Genomic DNA, 22,759 nt, shown 5'->3' with positions numbered 1-22,759 from the left:
GAGCCGGATCCAAGATGGCCCTTTCAGGAACCCAGCACCATTCCTCAGGTCAAGATCCTTCCCAGTCCATGAGGAACTGATAAACACCCCGAACAGTTTGTGAATCCGAAGTTCTTCTCGCAGTGAAGTCCTGCTCCCCACCGACGAACCTGGGTGGTGGTGGGAGTGATGGCAGTGGGGTTAAACGACTGGTGTTCACAGGTTTTAATATGGAAATGTGGAAAGTGGGATTGATCTTGAGGGTGTTGGGGAGTTGCAAGGTGTAGCCCGTTTACTTTCCTGAGAATCCTGAAGGATCCAATGCACTTGAGCACTATTTTCCTAGCCTCAACTCAGAGATGCAAATCCTGAGTCGACAGCCAGACCTGTTACCCAGCTTGCAAAACTATTTCCTGTCTTTTCTTGCGGTTAGAATTTATTTCAGCCTTCCGGGTACAGGCTAACAAAACTCTCTTGCCCTAGTCCATTTCAGCATCTGATAAGATCTTTGGCAGGAACCCCAAACTTGGCCTCCTGCTGAGGGAAGAGTGGCAGAGAATACCCAAATTGGCATCCAAAAGGGGATATTCCATGCAGCGAGTGCTGTAAAGTGTTGTGACAACCTTTGCCCACATCGTATAGTTGCTTCGCTCGCCTGGTCTTTCAGAGGCCAGGCATCTTATAGTACATTCCATATCTTGGTTCACTCACTCTGTGTTGGACTGCAGGTGAAGCCAAGAGGAGAGATATGCTGTTGCCCCGATCAGCTTGCAAAACACCCTCCAGTGATCTGACAAAATGTCCACGGGAAAACCATGAATCCTGAAGACTTGGTGCAGGACAGTTTCAACAGTGTCCATTGCAGGTGGTAGTCTGTCCAAGGCGATGAATTTGCAGGCTTTCAAAAAATGATCCATAATTACCATGATACCCTCGGAAGGAGGAAGACCTGTGACAAAGTCCATGGAGATGTGCACCTATGGTCTGTCCGGAACAGGTAGGGGGTGGAGGAGTCCTTGAGTTTGGGTACGGGGCTCCTTGTTCCAGGTACACACCTCGCATACCTGCACCTATTTTTGCATCTCTTTCATCATTCCGGGCCACCAAAACCTCCTCTTGATAAACTCGATGGTCCTGGCAATCCCTGGGTGAATGGTCATTCTCAATGAATGTCTTCAGTCAAGTACCTAGGACTGGATGAAACTTGGGACGAACAGCCGACCCGGAGGACCATTCTTAGGTATCACCCCTTGCACCTGGGCCTTGTGAACAAGAGCATCAATTTCCTAATGAATTGGTGCTACCACATTGGCTTCGGTCAAAATGGTGGTAGGCTGCTCCTTTGGTTCTGGTTCACCAAACTGACAGGATAAGGCATCCGGCTTCTGCTTCTTTAACCCCAGTCAATAGGTCAGGATAGAATTAAAGTGGTTAGATAACAAATACCACCTGGCATGCAAAGAATTCAGCCTCTTGGCCTCTTGTGGCCAGGTTCTTGTGGTCTGTCTGAACAATAAAAGTGTTCCTACCCCCCTCCAGCCAGTGACGCATTTATTCCAGAGCTAACTTAAGCATGTGGAGCTCCCGATTTCTGATGTCAAAGTTCACCTCTTTCAGGGATAGCCGCCTGGAGAAGAATGCACACAGATGCAGTTTATTGTCCGAAGGTGTGCGTTGAGACAACATTGCTCCCACTTCAATGTGCACCTCTATGATGAAGGGAAAGTCTGGTTTAGGTGCAACCAAGATGGAAGCTGTCGTGAACTACTGCTTGAGCTCCGTGAAAGCAGCCTTCACTTCCGTAGTCCAAACGAAAGAGCCTGTGGATCTCTTGGTTAGGGCTGTCAGCGGAGCCACTACTGAACTATAGTTTCTGATGAGCTTTTGGTAAAAGTTGGCAAAACGCAGGAATCATTGGATTTGTTTCAGACTGGATGGTTGTGTCCAATCTACAGCTGCCTGTGTCTTACTAGGGTCCATCTTGAAATTGCTGTTAGAGATGATGAAACACAAAAATGAAATGGTAAATTCAGACTTCTCCAGCTTGATGTAAAGTCTATAGGATATCTTTGACCTATAGACTTTGAGAAAGTTAGGATGTCAAAGCAGACGAAGGCAAACTTATGGAGAGCATCCTGGAGCACATCACTTAGGCCTGGAAAACTGCTGATGTATTCACAAGGCCGAAGTGCATGACTAGGTACTCATAGTGCCCTGTCAGTGCATTGAATGCATTCATCAACCTCCTTTATGTGAAACAGATTGTTTGCACTCTGCAAGTCTAGTGTCAAGAATACTCTTGCCCCTTGGAGAATCTTGGATGCCGTGTTCATAAGTGGAAGAGGGTAACGATTCTTGGCCATTATGCAATTCAGCCCCCTATAATCAATACATGGCTGCAGACTCCCATCGTTTCTCTGTATGAAGAAGAAGCCAACACCAGCTGGAGAGGTGGAGGGCCAGATGAACCCCAGGGCAAGACCCTCCTTTATGTACCCCTCCATAGCCATTCTCTCCAGTCCCGAGAGTGCATATAATCAACCTTGCAGAGGACAAGTACCAGGCTGTAGATCTATAGCACAGTGGGAGGCCTGATGTGGTGGAAGACTCGAGGCCTTTCCTTTGCTGAAGACCCCTTCCAACTCTTTGTAGACAGAATGGATTTGTACCACTTTGGTGCTGCAATTTTTTTTAGATTATGAGGACACGCAGTCCTCTTTTATTGTCATTTAGTGAAGCATGCATTAAGAAATGATACAATATTCCTCTGGTGTGATATCACGGAAACACAGGACAGGACCAAGACTGAAAAACTGACAAAAAACACATAATTATAACATATAGTTACAACATTGCAAGCAATACTGTAACTTGACAAAGAACAGGCCATGAGCACGGTAAAAAATTCAAAGTTTCTCGAAAGTCCTACATCTCACGCAGATGGGAGAAGGAAGAAAACTCTCCCTGCCATACCTGACCACAGTCCGACTCTCAGTCGTCCCAAAACTTTGAGCTCTGCCCAGCCCTCCGACACCAAGCACCGAGCACCATCTCTGCCGAACGCTTCGACCCCAGCCCCAGCTGCCAGCAGCAGGCAATGCTGAGGATTTTGGGGCCTTCCCTCCGGAGATTCTCGATCACATAGTAGCAGCGGCAGTGAACCAGGCACTTCAGCAGTTCCTCCAGATATTCTTCCGTGCTCTCACGGCTGTCTCCATCAAATCAGAATTGTGCACGGCCCCTATTTAACGAATACAATATCATTTCACCGGAGAGGCTACGTGCACTGTGTCACACCGCTATCTTCTCCTTCTGCCTCTCTTTGTTACCCCCGAACCTTCCTCCAAAGTTGACTTCTGGGACTCTGTCGGTAGCGGGGTTGATTCTGCAGATCCCAGAGTCTCTTCCATAGGTTCAGAAGAGTCTTTAGTGAAAACAGAGGCCAAATCACAGTCCAAATCCTCATCCATGTCATCAGACATCGGCAGTGAGGCGTTGCAAATAGTCCCAGTGTTACAAGGGTCTTCGTTTCAGAGCCTTCCCCTTAGATGTGACCTGGCAACTGGAGCCCTTTGGCTTAGCTGCTAGAGCTCCAGACACCTTTGGATCTCCTTGCTTTGCTCCTGAACTAGAGATTCAGTTCCAGCACACCCCTTACTGGACAGGATCAGGACTCACATGGACCTATTGGCTGGAGTAAGCTTGTCTTCCCTTGAAGGTAGGTCTAGGTTTCCAGAAGGCTCCAGGTTACCCCCATCCACCATACCCCAGGTCAGTCGCTGGTCTCAGGAGAATCGTGGGTTAGAACACCAAGCCAATGACTTACTTTCTTGCAGCAGCTGGACAATGCAATGATCCTCCCTTCCTTCCAGTTCACAGAAGGGTTATGCTGGGAGAGCCAAGGGTGCCTGAGGATCAGGAGTATGTGGGGAGACTCAATGATATAGAAACTAATGTTCTCCGCGTGAACCTCTATCCACATCCGCAAGACCGTTGTCTGCTGTTGGATCTTCCTAGAACCAAGCTTACGGCTATCTAAGACAGTTGCAAGCACAGGCTGGCTCAACTCCTGCAGTGGTACTTTGAGCCGACGAGTAGTCCCCAGAGTCCAAAAACGCATTCACCTCTTGTTGGTTCATACCCCAGGAAATCTCCGCCTTCAGTGTGATGCCACGATCTGTGAGGTTGGGAGTAGTGGATGCTAACATCACACTCCTCCCAACACTGGATGATCTTAACAGTTCTCTGGACAGCTGCAGCTTCGAACAATCGGCCTGCAGGTGACCTGCTTCCCTGCAGTAATTGCAACACCTCAAATCCGAGGCTGGAATCTCTCATCAGCAGAGATTCTTTTGTGGCCAGTTTGCAAAGGCTTAACAGGATCCTGAGCAGGAGTCGGGCTGGTCATGAGCCTGAGGTTGGGAGGTGGAACCACGATGCATTGAGGCCAGGTTCTGGCTAGCCTCTTTGACCTCTTGATGTATTCCCACTTATGCTCTGGCGAATGCTTATCGAGATGAATGAATTGGTCAATCGGAACCTCTAGGTCCTCTGCTGGTTATCCCAAGGTGAGGGCATCCTTCAGTTCATCTCGGAGTCCTTGGTGCTGTAGAGTGGTCAGGGCCTCCCCACTCCAGCCACTCTCTTAGGCCAAGGTTCAAAACCCGATTGCGTATTTGACCACTGACCTTTGAAGTTGAAGTTTGCCTCTGCAATCTCAACAAGTAGTATGCTAATTCATTAACTTTTCTTGCTGTTTATCTAGACCAGGTCAATAGACAGCTTTGACATCTACCTTACCGCTGATACACTTGAAAGTACAGTGTTACTAGCATTGTATTTCTCAAACCTAGGAATAAGGCAAGTCCTACTGTGTTTTCAGGTTTTCCTACCTTTACAATGATGCCCATATTGCTTGACTGAATGTAATGCATTTGCCTCTACTCTGTCCAAAATGAACTACTTACTTCTGTACAAATGCACACTTGCTTCTTTTGAGCTTTAAACTGTGATTCTACAACCGCCTTGACATTATTGTGATTTGGGGATTTTCATTTCAGTACTTGTGGGCAATAATACTTAACAGGACCTATGCGTTGTATTATGACCATAGTTTCTTGAAAGCTTTTTGGAGTCACGGCAAAAAGTCATTCTGTGCATTAATTCAACCTTTTATGTATGCTAGTTATCAAATACTTTTGCCTTTCTTGATCCATGTGCAGTGAAAGATTTAGTATAGTGAAATCTTCGGCACCTGCAAATTCTGAATATGGTTCTTGTGAAGAAGGCTTGAGCACTAATTGTTATCACCCGCCTAGTTTCATGTCACCACATGATTGACTAATTTTGCCTACTTTAGCCTGGAATACCTGCAACACACACAAAATGCTGGAGGAACTCAGCAGGCCAGGCAGCATCTATGGGAAAATGTACAGTCAACATTTCAGGCAGAGTCCTGCTGAAGGATCTCAGCCCGAAACGCCGACTGTACTTTTTTCCATAGATGCTACCTGGCCTGCTGAGTTCCTCCAGCATTTTGTGTGTGTTGCTTGGATTTCCAGCATCTGCAGATTCTCTCTTGTTTGCGCCTGGAATACATGTCTGGATACCTTTTCATATTCCTGTTTATACTGCAAATAGCATGTCTGAGTGTAAGTTTGATACTTCTGTGCAGTCTACCTTCAGTTCTCTGAGTCAGTATATTATTAGTCTTGGTTGATCAGTGTAAAAAGCTACTACACTGGGAGTTCTATGTGCTGCCTATTGCAATTCAGTAAAAATTTCATCTGGCTTAAGGTCTTCAGTACTTTGTACGGATACATTTTTGAGTTCACTGTGTTTCTTGTGACTGGTAACTCGTTTGAACTTCATCAAATGCATATCCTTACCCACGACTAAAGAAATCAGTTGCCATGGCAACGCCCTTTTTGATACATTATTCATTTTACCACACTTCCGTCTTAAAGGTTCTACATTCCACTGCTAGCATAAATATCAGACAATCTCCATTATCCATTGTTCACTATTGTTCAATATCTTACAGGCTTCCTTTCCAAGGCTTCTACTGTGAAATCTCCCCTTGTGTGAAGAAATCACATTCAACAGAGATTATTTAATTCTCTTTTGACTTGTGTAGTGAGATATATACCCCTTTATCTGACAGTTAAAACATTTTGCCATTTTGATTTGACATAACTATGGTGACATATATGAACCAATATGCATCACCTGAGTTAATCTTCATTTAACCTGGAAGCAAAAATAAAACAACTATGTACAGTATGTTGGTACCAGAATCTTGTGTAAATTGTCTTTTACTCCTATCCACTGAGTTAGGCTTGAACTGGGTTAAATTTAGGATTATTTATGCAAACTGAAGAAATATCCCAAAACAATAATATGCATCCACTGGAAGTAACATAACATATTCAAATAAAAAACTACCTAAAATTGATACTCTCACATACAGTATGTACTTCTAACTCTTAATTTGAGCTGAAACTCACCCATGGCTAGTACACTTATGAATACATCCCCACGGTATAGTTATTCACTTCCATCTCCATTTGCCTTGCTAAATACTCCTTACTCTTGATTATGAAATAAATAATTTTAGTAGCAGTGCATTCCCATGTGTACAGAGTATCTGTGCTGTTGTCAGCTTTTTCCAAATTGTCCAAATTCTTTCTTTAGCTCAGAATTCTTCTTATTTTATATATGAAGATCACATTGATAATTTTATTGATATGCCTCCCTCCTATGATCATAAACATTTTTAACCTGTTTATTGTTAATTCATGAACAAGAAAATGTCAAGTGAGTGAGTAAAATGTATAATGCCTTACGTCCAACCATTAGCACAACAGAAGTTTTGATCAGGGAAGTCCAGGTCCATCACCTTTCTGAATGGTTGGTGAATAGGTTTTATTCCAGTGATGGGTCTGCTATTTACCACTCCCAAGAGGCCACTGGGACAAAGCTAGATTTGCTGGAACTATTGTTGTTGCATCTGTGTTGACTTGTAAATCTTGTTGACAGCTGCACCCAGGGGTTCAGGGAAGAGTGCATCTGGTTAAGTTCTAACTATATCTTGTTTATATTTCTACGAACTTCTGTGTTTCCACTCAGCTTTCAGCCTCTTCTAGAAGTTCATTACTAACCCCCTTAGCTCTTTCCATCATGCTGAGAAAGACATTTCCATCAATTTTTAGTCCACCTTGGTTTACCACGAGATTAAGTTGACTTTGTTGGAGACTAACCATGTATTCAGCAGTAAAAGGTGAATATTCCCTTTGGCTTGGATATGTTTATTGCTCAGAACTCATCATTGAAAAGACATTGCCTTGGTTAAACAAATATTTCTGCCATTACATAACAAAAAAATTCTGCTGGCATTTATGATTGCAAGATTCTTTTGATAATGGTTGTCATATTTCTATGCTTCAGAAATGCTACAGCGACATAACTGAACAATTACTGATGAATTATTGAGCACAGAACTTTCTATTTCCAATGGTAAAAATGTCCAAATTTCCAGTGATATCATTTAGTACTGGAGCCTAATGAACTATAAAATTCCACTCAGAGCCTAATGCATAAATTGTACCATCTGCTGAATGACTAGTTTTTCACAATGGTAGCAATGAAAACTCCATTCATCTCCTTGTGGTTATAGTACCAAACTGACATGTAGGGACAGTGTTTTAGAGCACCGAAGAATCTTACTGTCCTTCTAATCATCATGTCCATATCATGTGTAGGTCAGTGATGGTCAAGCTATTGCCTCGACTCATCTTCTTTTGTATTTGTTTTTTGTCTGTTCCTTCTAATTTCCATTGAGTGTCCATAAATCTTTTGTAAGGTTAGAAGCATTGCTGTCCCAAGTTCTAACTGAGTAGCTGTAGTCCTTTACATTACACTGCCACACATTTTTCCACACCTGCTGATTGCAACAGCAATATATGCCCGTGGATCTATGAATATATGACAAAAGAGACTGCAGATACTGGAATATGGAACAAAATAACAGAACATATTTATGATAGAAATCCAGAAATATTTCATTTCAGGTCAGAAAATTTTTAATTTATGCTTTTGACTCTTGAGATGCACCATTAATCGACAACAACTAGCTTTTGGATTCTGTCCTCCTAACAAATTTATAATTGATTTGGCCAGATGCCCTAATGATCACTGCATCCACCGGAGTCCATTCTTACTGTCAACTGCATCATTGAGCAGATCATTGAATTATATGGGATACTTAAAAAGATGAGGGTAATCCAAAATATTATTTTCAAAAACTGCAGGACAGCCAGACAGAGATTCAGTCTTTTGAAGTTTAGGACTGATATTGGGGGAAATTGAAAAGCTGAAAGCCTTGCCAACAGTGTAGTTGGTGCCAAGATATAAAACTTATTTAATAACATCTGAATACTGAAACAGGAATGCATGAAAACCAATAATTTAATTTCATAATAAGGATTTGTGATTAATGACATTGAAACTGACCTGCACCTTAATTTAAATGCATCAGCCTCAATCAGGGTAATTTTAAGTCCTAAGGAACGGTGAATTAGAATTGATTTGGGGGCAAAGTATCCTTTTGTTTAGCTTGGGGAGTGCAGTCATTTTCCAAAGAGATAACATTTTGGTTTAATAGAGATGCATTTGGATGCCAGAGGCAATCCAACATGTTGAAGTCAGAGATTTCCTAATTACTTGTGGGTGGATACTTACTGCTGCAATTAACCTGCTTGGGAGATGTTAATGCAATATTTTTAATTGTTTTTAACTTGGGTCCAAATCTTGCTCGCAGATCATGGGCTTACTGCAGCTTGAACTGACTGGCCATGTAAATGGAAATGAGTGTTAACAGCAATTCAGGTGAATACTTAAACGTCAGTGTCCAGTTTGATTAAAGCTTAACATGTTGCATCTGTTGCATCAGCTCCCTCTTCCAAATGGTTTTCTTTAAATAGACTTCTTACTTTTATTATGTCTGATCCTGTCTGGCTTCATCAGAGGTTGAGGTAGGCTGCCAACCCTGCCATGACATATTTGTCAATTGTGCCCCATCGAGGACTAATCTAAGGTGACAATACAAATGCAAATGATGACACTTGGATAGAAAGCAGCATGTTGGTACTGACTGAGGCAAGATGAGTGCCAGTGTAGAGGGAAGGGGCAATGTGACAAATGGGAGCAAATTGTATTGAGTTTCTCATTCCCTTTTGCCATATTTCTGGGATGCGCCTACATCACTCCAGCAATAATGCTGCAGGGAACTGCGTGAAAATCAGTGAAGCATTGAAGAATATAAGTGAAATATCTACCAATCAGTGCCAGAAGTCCACAAGAAGTCGACTAACATGTGGAAGATGTATAGGTGGATGGGGGTGAAGAAGAGGAAGTCACACAATGCGGGAGGTCCACAGATAGTGTGAGTGTTACTGCAGCATAGGAGGGAGTGTAACATGAGGGAGGTATATAGAACAGTGTCTGAACTGTGTGGATATTGAACATACGAGGAGATCAGGATGGAGGTGAGCTTATGGAAGGTGCACTTTGATGGGGTTAGACGGACGTGAGAGGTGCCTGGGGGATGTATGTAAATAGATGAGGGAGAACATTGGGGAGGTGCATTGATGGTCTGAAGAGGTGAAAGCTATACTAGAGGGAGGTGCACAGAACAGTGCTGAAGTGCGCAGGAGAGGGGAGGGAGAGGCGTGGTTAATGCACAGCAGGTTTGGAATTAACGGCCCGTTCCTTTTCTGTTGAGAATGCAGGGCTAGAGGAGGAAGATGAAAGTAGGGTGTCCATTGGCAGATCTTTGCAAGTTCTAATACTGCAGTGGCTCATCCAGCGTGAAAGTTAACAAATTAAGTCCCACAGCCCACTCCCACACCACCTCACTTTGCATGAGTGAGAGCTGGCCCTTGAAGTACAACAAGCAACATGATGTGGAAGAGATGAGGGTTATCATTTTTAGCGCAGCATTGCAAAATAAGAAAGCGTGACAATATAATTCTGCTGAAACCCTCCTTGCTGAATTACCAGTTCTTAACTTTGTCTTACTTTGTCTGTGTAGCAACACCAGAAGCCGAGGCAGACTGCTTAATTCTCTGACCTTACTGCTGCAATGTCTTCTGATTTCTAGAGATACTGAGGCATCGCCATATGCTTCTCCACCCACAACCATGTAAGAATAGACTCTGACATGGGCAAATGCAACAATATATTGTATATTGACTGTGGTGTGAGCAATGACTGGTTGGCAACAGATCAGCTAATGGGTGTACTTCCATTCTCCATTCTGCCACCAGCTGCTTTCCATCACTGCCTCTGCAGTAGCATTGCGCACTGGCTTTATTTTACCTTTTAAGGACAATATATATCCAGCCTGTGTCTTACAACCTCAGAAAGTTAATGATGGACTCACAGTTTTCTCTTTCTCAAAGAGGCATAACCTCTGTGAATGTGTCAGCTAAACTGGAGAGCATTATGTTATTTGATGTGGAGTATTCACAGTGGACCTTGTTACCAAGGTCTTCTTGAACCTACTTTTGCATTTTAAATAAACTAAGTGAAACAAAAACAATTGGCTCTTTATAGTATTCACTGAAAAGTGCATATCTGAGCTACAGCACAATTTTACATCTTGTGATGGAGCCACTTCAGAAGGAAAGGGCTCTCTATAGATTTACCCTTGTGGTGTCCTTGATGTATGCTTGAAAGGCCTGGAGGAGAAAAGAAATGGGATTTAATTTAGTTGTAGGGAAGTCACAATCGTACTTGGTCTTTTGAAATGAGGGCAGCATATTTGTGTCATAGATATTTGTAATACTGTCAGCAAGTATTTGCAGGTTCCCTCTCTCAATAGCACCATTTGACGTGGGTGAAGATGTACCCCTTGTCTTCACTGCATCCTCCAGTGTTGCTATTGTTTGTGGGGAGCAACCACCAGTTCACTTTTCCATTGTATCTCGTGCTGTCTCAAAATAGGTGAGAAAGCAAACTGTGAGTAAATTGAGCTCTACGTGTATTGTTTGCTGTGAGATAACATAACAAAACTTAGAAGCAGGGTTAAGTAACTCAGCCCCTCATGCCTTCTTCACCTTCTTGCAGTAATCCCCTTGCCCTTGATTCTCTTAATATCTGAATAGTTATTGATTTCTGTTTTCAAGTATATGGTACATAGAAACTGAGCATCTACTAGCAGGGAATTCTGCTGGTTGATGAATTGTCTTCTCAAATTAATCCTGAATTTTGAGAATGTGATCTCTCTTTTGGACACTCAAACTGGGGAAATATTGTTCCTGCACCTCCCTTGTCAAGCCCTGTATGTATTTTGTGTTTCAGTGAAATCATCTCACTTTCTTCTAAATTCAGCAGTGTATAAGATCAGATCTCTCATCATTTAACAAAGCACCATGCCAGGAATCATTGCAAGCCCTTTAGTGTGAGTTTACACTTGTGTAGACAGGGATATAATACTTATAGCAAGCCTCCCCACCCCGTCATCTTAACTAAATTTTACAGGAGCACCATTGAGACCACCCTGACAAGCCGCATTTCCATCCAGCCAAGCAATGGACCGTGTCCCAACAAAGGACAATGAGAATGGGTGAAAAGATCAAAAAGGTCTCCTTGCCATCCACTGGGGACATTTATCAGGAGTGCTGCATATGCAGGGCTCTGAGAACTATCAAGGACCCTGCCCATCCATCCAGCATCCTCTCTGACTTTCCACCATCAGGCAGGAGGCTCTGATGCATCAACACAAGAATGGTGAGGATGGGAAACAGTTTCTTCCCTTAGGCCGTTCGGCTCCTGAACTCCTTGCTGCATTACATTTGTAGTGACACTGGTTAATTTGTCCTGTAGCCAACAATATTTAATTTATGGACTTTACTTATTTATGCATATTTTATTTGTGGACTTAATTCTTACTTTCCTAAGTTATTGTGTGTTATCTATGTGTTATGTGTACTTCTGTACTTTACATCCTGGTCTGGCAAAACATTGTCTCATTTAACAGAATACGTGTATATAATTAAATGACAATAAATTTGACTTGATGACTTGACTTAAGGTTGTTATAGCAGTGTGTGGTTATTGGCACAACCTCCCACTACCTATAAATGCTCTCAATTACATGCATATCAAATAGCCTGTGACAACCAAGTTCGGCTCCTGGTTTTCACATGTGTCTCAGCTAGTAAGCCCAACAGAACCATTTTTACTGACAGGAGAAGGGGCAAAGGCAGGTTACTGACACTTTAAAACCAGTTGCTTTGGGCTGATGGGGTTCACCAGCCGTGGTTGGAGAAGGAAAATTCTAGCCTCAAACCTCCACTGCCTAGCAGCAAGACCCACTCATAGGAAGGCTTTAGAAGTAAACCACAGGGGAAAAGTTTGGAGCTGGAGTCCTTCATTGAGTTCAACGCTGACTGGCAACTTCTGCAATGCTGCTGGTGCCAAACTGTATCAGTCTCTGCAGTTCCTTTGAGTTCATCCAATATGTGGCGAGTAGGAGCTTGTTACATGGGCAACAGCTTGCTCTCCATATTGTACTGCCCAGACTTGCGTATCTAGATAGCCAGGATGCAAAATCCGTGGTCGATCCCTGACCGACAGAGGCCTCAAAAATTTATAGTGAATATTCTAGATGTGGTCTCATCAGAGCACTGCACAATTGGAGAACTGTGTCTCTATTTTAATCATATTCGCTTGTCATAAGAAATAGGAGCAGGAACAAACATAACATTTTTGAGCCTGCTCTGCCATTCACCAAGATCATGATGAATCTCCCATTTCCAAGCTGTTTTCCATAGGACCATAAGACATAGGGGCAGAATTAGGCCATTTGGCTCATCAAGACTGCTCCGCCATTCAGTCACTGCTGATTTTTTTTTCTTTCCTCAGCCACTCCCCAGCCTTCTCCCCATAACCTTTGACGGTGTCCAATCAAGAAACTACCAAGCTTTGCCTTAAATACACCCAACAACCTGGCCTCCACAGCTGCCTGTGGTAATAAATTCCACAAATTCATCACACTGTGGCTAATGAACTATCTCTGCATCTCTGTTTTAAATGGAGGCCCCTCTATCCTGAGGCTGTGCCCTCTTATCCTAGGCTCCACCACCATGGGAAATATCCCTTCCACTTTTACCCTGTCTAGGCCTTTCAACACTCAAAAGTTTTCAATGAGATCCCCACTCATCCTTCTAAAGTCCAGGGAGTACAGGCCTAGAGCCATCAAACTTTCTTCACAGATAACCATATCATTCCTAGAAAGATCTTTGTGAATGTCCTCTGAACCCTCTCCAATGTCAGCACATCTTTTCTTAGATGAGGAACCCAAAATTGTTTACAATACTCAAGGTGAGGCCTCACCAGTGCCTTATAAAGCCTCAGCATCACATGCCTGTTCTCATATTCTAGACCTCCTGAAATGAATGTTAATATTGCATCTGCCTTCTTCACCACCGACTCTACCCGCAAGCTAATCTTAAGGGTATTCTGCTCAAGGACTCCCAAATCCCTTTGCATCTCAGATTTTTTGATTTTCTCTCCATTTAGAAAACAGTCTGCACATTCATTTCTTTGCTGAAGTGCATGGCCATGTTTTTTCTACATTGTAGCCTACCTGTTTCCTCTTAACTTGGTAAACAGCCTCATGTGTGACACCTTGTCAAAGGCCATCTGAAAGTCCAAATATACATAATCGACTGCATCCTACTTGTAATCTCTTCAAAGAATTCTAACAAGTTCACTGAGCAAGATTTTCCCTTTAGGAAACCATGCTGACTTTGTCTATCTTGTCCTGTGTCATCAAGTACTCCATAAGCTCATTCTTAGCATTTGACTCCAACATCTTCCCAACACTGAGGTCAGGTTAACTGGTCTATCATTCTATAATTTCCTTTCTGCTGCCTTCCTCCTTTCTTGAAGAGTGGAGTGACATTTGTAATTCTCCAGTCCTCTGGCATCATGCCAGAGTCAAAATATTTTTGAAACATCATTACTAATGCCTCCACAATTTCTACTGCTACCTCTTTCAGAACCCTCGGGTGTAGTTCATCTGCTCCAATTGACTTGAGTACTCTTAGGTCTTTCAGCTTTTTGAGCACCTTCTTCCTTGTTATAGTAACTGCACTCACTTCTCTTCCCTCACACCCTTCAACATCTGGCACACTGCTAGTGTCATCCATAGTGAAGACTGATGCCATCTTCTTGCCATCCTCAGCCTCATTTTCTAGTGGTCCTATATCCGCTCTCGTCTCTCTTTTATTTTTTTACATACTTGATAAAACTTTTACTATACACTCTGATAAATAGATAGGTACTTTATTGATCTCGAGGGAAATTGGGTTTCGTTACAGCGGCACCAACCAAGAATAGAGCATAAATATAGCAATACAAAAACCACGAACAATCAAACAACAAAATGCAAGCTATGCCAGATGGAAAATAAGTCCAGGACCAGTCTATTGGTTCAGGGTGTCTGACCCTCCACGGGAGGAGCTGCAAGTTCGATGGCCACAGGCAGGAGCGACCTCCCGTGCCGCCCAGTGTTGTATCTCGGTGGAATATGGCCGAAGTCCAACAGTAAAAAGTTCAGTACCTGGTCTAAAAACACGTTCCTTGATCATAATATGACCCGGATTGCACCATCTGTTGTTAACAAGAACAGTAAGCATCCAACTCCTTTACGCTTACCGCTCTCAGTGCACTTCCGGTCAGCCCGAACGGTCTGGAAGCGGTCTGTGCTAGCTTGCTTTCATATTTCATCTTTTCCCTCCTAATGCTTTTAGTTACTCTCTGTTAGGGTTTTAGAAGCTTCCCAATTCTCTGTCTTACCACTGATTTTAGCTATATTGTATGCCCTCTCTTTTACTTTTACAGTAACTTTGACTTCCCTTGTCAGCCATGGTTGTACAATTTTGCCATTTGAGTATTTATTTGTTTTTGGAATACATCTATCCTGCACCTTCCTCATTTTCCCCAGAAACTCACACCATTGCTGTTCTGCTGTCATCCCTGCCAGTAGCTCCTTCCAATTTACTTTGGCCAACTCATCTCTCATACAACTGTAGTTTCCTTCACTCCACTGAAATACTGCTACGTCAGACTTTACTTTCTCCCTATCAAATTTCAAGTTGAACTCATTCATATCGTGATCACTGCCTCAAAAGGTTCTTTTACTTTAAGCTCCATAATCGCTTCTGGCTCATTACATAACATCCAATCCAGTACAGCTGATCCCCTGGTAAAAAGCCATCTCATAGGCTTGAGCTTCATTTCCATTCTAATTTTCCCAATTGACCTGCATGTTGAAATCTCCAGTACTATTGCCATATCTCTGGATTCCCCCAATGCACAGAATTCTTCATTTTGAATAAGCATAGCATCCAAGCTTCCAAGGCTATTTGGTGTTGTAAATTCAAACAGTTTACCTCTCTCTGTATAAAAATCTCTCCTCATTAAATGGCCAGCCCCTAATCTTAGAATGTACTACCTGATCCTAGACTCCTTATTCTAGCGATAAGTTTTTCATCCTTTTAGCCTGTTAAGCCCTTTAATGATTTTGTAAGTTTCAAACATATCCTATCAATCTTTTAATCTCTGGAGAACATGGTTCAAACCACTCAGTCTTCACTTGTAGGTCAAACCTGAATCAGCAGTACTTCCTCTAATGGCAAGTTCACCCTTCCTTGAGTAAGAAGTGTACATAGTACTCTGGGTACATCAGGGCTTTGTATAATTCCAAAAAACTCTTTTTATCAAACCCACTCATAATAAAGGCTATGAAACTATTTGGTTTGCAAATCAAAGCTGTACCTGCACGTCGGCTTCCATAGGCTGCGCTCCAACTCATCTAGATTCCTATGAACATCAACATTATCCACTCTCTCACTATTTATCAAACTCTCTTTTTTTCTCTGTTACTTACACCAAAATGGTTCACCTTTTTCCATGTTCTGCCATGTCCTTGCCTACTTCCTCATGCTGTCTACATCTTCTTCACGCCTATCTCGACCTTCACCATACCTAGTTAAGTATTATCAGTAAGCTTGACAATATGATAATTGGTCCCTTCAACTAAATTATTGAGTCAGATTGTGAAAAGCTGGCATCCAAGCATAGAGTCTTGTGGTGCCCAACTAGCCAGAGCTGGCAGCCTGAGAAGGAATAATTCATTTTCACTCCTTGCTTTCTGTCCAAAAAACATTTCTAAATCTAAGTTCATTGCTGCTAGAATACTATGTATGTAACATTTGCTTTGTGATCGCTTGCTATATCTAAATGTTGACTTTCAGTTATTCACCCCGAGCCCTGTGGAATTGAACATCTTTCTGTCCTCATTGTTTAAAACATACTCAGCCTTTCATTTTCTACCAAGTAGATAGAGAGACTCATATTTTTCTACATTATAATCCACCTTGTCAGTTAACATAGTTTGTCTTTATCTCCTTGAAGACTCTTTGTATCCTCTTACACCAGATCTGTGTTATCATTCTAGATAACGTTTAATGATTGAAGAGTAAACAAAGTGCACAGGAAGTGATGGTTTAATGCTGCTGAATGCTGCATATCAAGATCAAAGTGAAGGTCACAGTGTGAACTTGGGACTTTCCCAGAAAATGTACTAATTTCTCCTGATCATATTAGGCCATTGAATCAGCATTGGCATTGCATTCAAGTGTTTCTGTTTCTCCTGTCCAAGCACAACTGGTTGCAGCAGTGATGTCTTTGATCTAGTCCTGGAAAACCTCCTTTTGACTGCTCCTATCACTGATTTCAGTAACGGGTCCTGAAATCTGACATATCATTTATTCCACTTTTCCTATCTCGCTCAATTACTACTTGTTGAATCCCTCTTTAAATACAGATAAGACTGCACCATGTTTTTTTTCATCAGTACCACTGTGTAAATTTGACATGCAAAATTTGAAGTTAAGATTGATAAAACTGATTTGAGCAAGTGCAGATGGTGTTCAGCAGATTGCTCTTTTTTCCCCCCACACAATCCTACTACTCTGGTGGGAACTGCCTCAGATTAATATTCAGCCATTTGTCAGAGTGCTGCTTCTATCATTACTTGATACTTACCCAGTAATGTGGATCTTATCCTCTGTAGACTGGATAATAAAGTTCTTCATGCAGATCTTAAGAAAAATATCAACAAAAGTATCCTGTGCAACTTTTATGTGTGTTGCTGTGCTTTTAATGTAGGACAAAGTAGGCAGTCTCTGTGTTCTCTCCTAAAGAAAGTAGTTATTGTTTACACTGTCAGATATATTGCAGTCAATCTGCAGTTTAACAAAGGACTGCTGACTTTTCACTGCAGTTGGCAGACACAGGACTTACTTCAGTGTCTTCTACACTGATGCTTTATATTGCCGTTGAACTGATCAATTGTTTCAAATGAAAACTGAAGGGAATCTTCATTCTGTTTCACTTGCCTGCTTTCAATACCAACAGAATTCAAATGGAATAAAATTGTTTGAAGGATCTGCTGTTTAAGGAACATTTTCAGAAGCGTGACACCTCTGCTGCATTATTCAGTCTGTTTGTACAGTAGCTCAAGGCAGTATTGATGTATTATTCCAAAAAGAGTATTTTTAACTATGCTTTTGAAAAGAGTGTGGTCAATAGTGCACAAGCCGCAATAAACTCAGTGGCAAGCAAAGTTTGCCCAAATTAAAATGGCTTAGGCAATCTGATTTTCTTGTCATTGCCAGTGTGGATAAGATAGGAGAAATTATTTAAGTTTTCCATGACAATAATCTAGGCTGATTTCCTCCCATTTTTTATCTTCAATTATTTCGTTTGGAATCCATGTTCTTGCTAAACTGAGTCAAGAACCTCCTGGAGATTAAATTTTCAAATGATCTTGGTATAGATTGTAATCATTCGCCAAACCTATTATTTATGCAAATGAATTTAATATAACGAATAAACTTAAGATCTAAATCCTTGCATTTGTAATGTGAGTATTAGAGCTGCAGCTGTAATTCTGGGCAGACCTTCCACAGCGGAGGATGGCTGGGCTTTCTGTAGCTTGGACCAGCGTGAGTCTGGCACAGTCTTCAGCAGGAGGCCAACTCCCAGAATACATGCAAAGTCTAGTTCAGCAGAATGCAGCATAGACTCTCCCAGTGGATGTAGCTGCTTGCATGGGCAGAATACGATTAACAGTCAGTGTGACTCTGTGGCTGCCAAAGTTGTCACTTCAGTGAATGCCTTTGTATGTCAAAATCCCTCAAGCTGCACTCTGGGGAGAAAAGCTAAAACCAAATTATTAAAAAGAAACTTTTAAAAGCTAAATATACTCATATACCTTTTCCACCTATCACCTCCCAGCTACTCACTTCACCCTCCCTTCTCCACCTACCAGCTTTCCTTTCCATAGGGTCTCACCTATCACCTCTATCTTCGGCTCTTCTCTTCACCCTCCCCCCACCTTTTTATTCTGGCTTCTTCTTCCTTTCTTTCAATTCCTGATGAAGGGTCTTAAACTCAAAATGTCGACTCTTCATAGATGCTGCCTGATCTGTTGAGTTCCTCTAGGATTTTATGTGTGTTGCTCTGGATTTCCAGCATCTGCAGAATCTGTTGTGTTTATAATATACTTAAAGACAGCTACGGAAGTATCAACTTTTAAACCAATTTAATTAACACAGATAAAAAGCTCTACTTATTTCTTCCAGCAGTCAATTTCTTCCATTGATTTCAACATGTCCAGTAGACTTGCTTCAGACTTTCCTAATTCAGTAGACAGCTATCAGCTTTAGCCATCCAAATCCAAAAATACTTAGAGCGTGTGGTGATATCAGCATTTAATAGTCAACCAATTGCAGATACATCTTCCTGGGCTCCATCAAGTGGAGTGGGAGGATTCCTTTTAGGACCATCTCTGCTATCAGAGCTTGTTTTGAACCCATGTGATTAGGATTGTGATCTGGTGACTTTAGAACTAAAGAAGATTCAAGATTCCAGAGTCTTTAATGTCATTTCCTGTACATAGGTGTAAAGGAGAAAAAAAATAATTGTTACTCGGGATCTGATGCAGCACAAAAAAACACAATGACATAAAGAACACAATAATAATAAAGGACTATAAATATGAAGTTACGCTAGGCTGACAGGAGGTAATATAGTAGTGGTGGAGTTGTGGGTGCAGGTGTTCATCAGTCTTACTGCTTAGGAAAAGTATCTGTTTTGAATCTGGTGGTTCTGGTGTGGATGTTGCGTAGCCTTCTCCCTGATGGGAATAGGACAAACAGCCCAAGAGCAGGGTAGGTGGGATCCTTCATGATGTTACTAGCTCTTTCCCAGCACCTTTCTGTAGACATGTCCTTGATGGTGGGTAGACTGGTGCCAGTGATGTGTTGGGGAAATTTTAAGTATCCATTGTAGAGCTTTCCTTTCGGCTGCAGAGCTGCTTCCAAGTCAAGCAATGATGCAGTTTGTTAGGATGTGCTCTACTGCAAAACTGTAGACTGACATGAGTATGGATGTGTAAAGTCCAGCCCTCTTCATCCTCCTCAGAATATGGAGGTGTTAGTGAGCTTTCTTGACTGTATAGATGTGCTCTGGGATCGTGAGAGGTTGTGTGTGATGTGCACTCCCAAGAATTCGAAGCTGCTTGCAGTTTTTACTGTGGTGCTGCTGATGTGTAGGAATGTGTGTGAGTTGTGAGTTCTTCCAAAGATGATAACCATCTCCTTTGTCTTGTTGACATTGAGGAAGAGGATATTTGCCTGGCACCAGCTCTTAAGCTCTTCCACCTGCTCTCTGTTGGCCATCTCAACATCGTTGGTGATGAGCCCACTTTTGTCATGTCATCAGCTAACTTGACGATATGATTGCTTGGGTGTTTGGCCCTGCAGTCATGTTTGAACAGAGCATATAGCAATGGGATCAACACACAGCCCTGGGAGGCACCCGAGCTGAGGATGATGGGGGTGCATCCTGTCTATTTGAGGTCTGTGGATTAGGAAGTCCAATACCCAGTTGCACAGTGGTGTATTTAGACCGAGGAGTAAGAGTTTGTTCACCAAGGTCTGTGGGACAGTAGTGTTAAATGTTGTCTCAATCTCGGAAGCCCAGGTCCAGTGGTACGAACAAGTGTCACAAACTGGGTTCTTCCTTGGTTGCAAGGCACAGCAGTTTTGTGCTTTGTCAAGCCCCTCACTGTCCACGGAGCATTACAGTACTGCCTTCCTGGACATTGGATCACATTGTAGATCTCATCTGCTCAGTCCACCCAAGCTGGCTTTGCATGCTAGTACAGGCATGTCCCTATCTTACCAGGATATGAGGCCACTGGCTACCCTCACCTGGGTTAGCCCACCTGTCAAAGCAGTACACCTAGGTATGGTCGCTGTCACAAACAAACAGCTACTTGGATTCACAGGTGAGAGCTAAGTGTCCGGTGGGGACCAAAGGTGATTGGGCTGTTCGGAATGGACGTTGGGTGCTGTAACATTTATTACCATAATGCAGTCCAAGCTCATCTCTGTGGCTGCATGTTCAGTTAGAATGTATACTAGACCTTGTTAATCACCTTCCTGAATAATCTTAGTCTCTGAGCTTATTGCTTAACTTTCTGATGTATGAATCTGCTGTACACTTTAACGCTGAAAGCTTTTCTGCCTGATCTTTTCTGTCTTTTCAGTTAAGGGCTCTTTGACTTCAGGCTCTCTTCCCAGGATAGTGTCACCATGTTATACAGCATGGAAACAGGCCCTTTGCTGAAATTAATTCATGCCATCCAAGGTGCCTTCCTGTATTTAGCTTTTACCCCTCGAAACCTTTCCCATCCATAAACTTGTCCAAATAACATTAAAACATTCCAATTATTCCAGTCTTTACAAATTCTTCTGGTAGTTCATTCCATATGCCCAGCTTCTGTGTGAAAAAACTTAACACTTAGGTCCCCTTTGAATTGTACTCCTCTCACCTTAAACCTGGAGGTGTGGGCTTTCAGGCTTCTATACCTCTTACTAGACAGTAACAGTGAGAGGTGGGGATCCTTGATGATAGGTGCTGCCTTCTATAGGACCTCCTTTAGGTGCTCTCAGTGGTTTCAGGGGGTTATACCCTCGAGAGACCACAACTCTCTGCTGCCCCGTGCATTTGAATTGTTGTACCAGACCGTGATGCAACCTGCCAGGAGACCTTCAAAAGTACATCTGTTGAAGTATGTTAGAGTATTTGGTGACACGTTAAATCTTCTTCAGCTCCTAAGAAAGCAGGTGCAGTATGCATTTTTTTTTGTGATTGCATCTAAGTGCTGGTCATCCAAAACATTGAGACACAGGGATTTGAAACTGCTGACTCTCTCCACATCTAACCACCAATGAGGGCTGACACATGGTCTCCTGAATCCCCTTTTCTCAAGACAATGATTAGCTCCTCAGCTTTGTCGGTGTGAGATTTTTATTGTGGTGCCACTCAGTCAGATGTTCTCTTACTCTTTTATGCTAACTCATCACTCCCCCCACTCCCATGACTTGGCCAGCAAGCTTTTGGAAAATTTATAGATGGAACTAGAATTGTGATTAACCACACAGTTGTGGATGTAAAGCGAGTAGAGCAGGGGGCTAAGCAAGCTGTCTTGAGATGAACCTGTGTTGATGATCAGTGAAAGGAGCTGTTGTCCTTGATTGTCCTGATTGCGTCTGCTGATGAGGTTGCATTTACGAAGGGAAGTACAGAGATGCAAGTCTTAGAGCTTGATGGTAAGTTTATTGGGGATGATAGCTGTAGTTGATAAACAGCAGATGAGGTACCCAATCTCACCTGCTCCAGGAACACCACTGGGATTGTGAAACGGGCCCAGCAGAGATTGCACTTTCTGAGGAAGCTTAAACAAGCATCACTCCCCACTAACATCTTAAGTACATTCTACAGAGGCGTGGTTGAGAGTGTGCTGACCTTTTGCATCACAACCTGGTACTCCAGCTGCAGTGCTGTCCACAAGAAAGCCTTGCAGAGGGTGGTTAGGGGAGCAGAGAAGGTTATTGGGGTCTCCCTACCTTCTGTCCAAGACCTCTTTCAGAGTCGATGCCTCCAGAAGACATGGTACATTATTAAAGACCCCTCACACCCTCTCCATGAACTGTTTGTTCTTCTACCATCAGGCAAACATTACAGCAACCACAAGGCTACTAAACAGCTTCCTCCCACAGGCAGTCAGACTGCTAAATAGCTGCTCTACCTGACTCTGCTTTGGACACTTTTAACTTGCACTGGACACTTATAACTGATTTTAAATGACATGTGGTTGTTGTGTTTTACTATTTATTGTTATGTTTATTACTTAGTGTTGCGTTTGTTATGTTATGATTGCACTGCCCCTGAGAAACGCTGTCTCATTCTGCCCTGCACAGCTGATGTACGATTAGAGTGACAATAAAGTTTTTTGAATCTTGAATTTTGAATCTTGAATTACCATTATCCAGATCATATCCTGAGTAGAGAGCCAGTAAGATGGCATCTGCTAATGACCTGTTGGGGTGATAGGGAAATTGAAGGGAATCCAAGTCATATATGAGGCTGGGTTTGATTCATACATTAATGAACCTCTGAAAGGTCCTCAATTGGTTGATGTAAGTGCTACCATATGATAGCCATTGAGGCAGGAATCTTGCTCTTCTTGGGAACTGGTACTAGAGGTGCCCCTTTGAAGCAGGTGGGAACCTCAGATCATAGATGTGAGAGGTTGAAGATGTTCTTGTAGATCCCTTTAATACAGGTGACAGGT

This window comes from Mobula hypostoma, chromosome 11 (genome assembly GCF_963921235.1).
Source record: "Mobula hypostoma chromosome 11, sMobHyp1.1, whole genome shotgun sequence".
NCBI classification, from domain to species: domain Eukaryota; kingdom Metazoa; phylum Chordata; class Chondrichthyes; order Myliobatiformes; family Myliobatidae; genus Mobula; species Mobula hypostoma.
Note: the sequence above shows the minus strand (reverse complement) of the source record.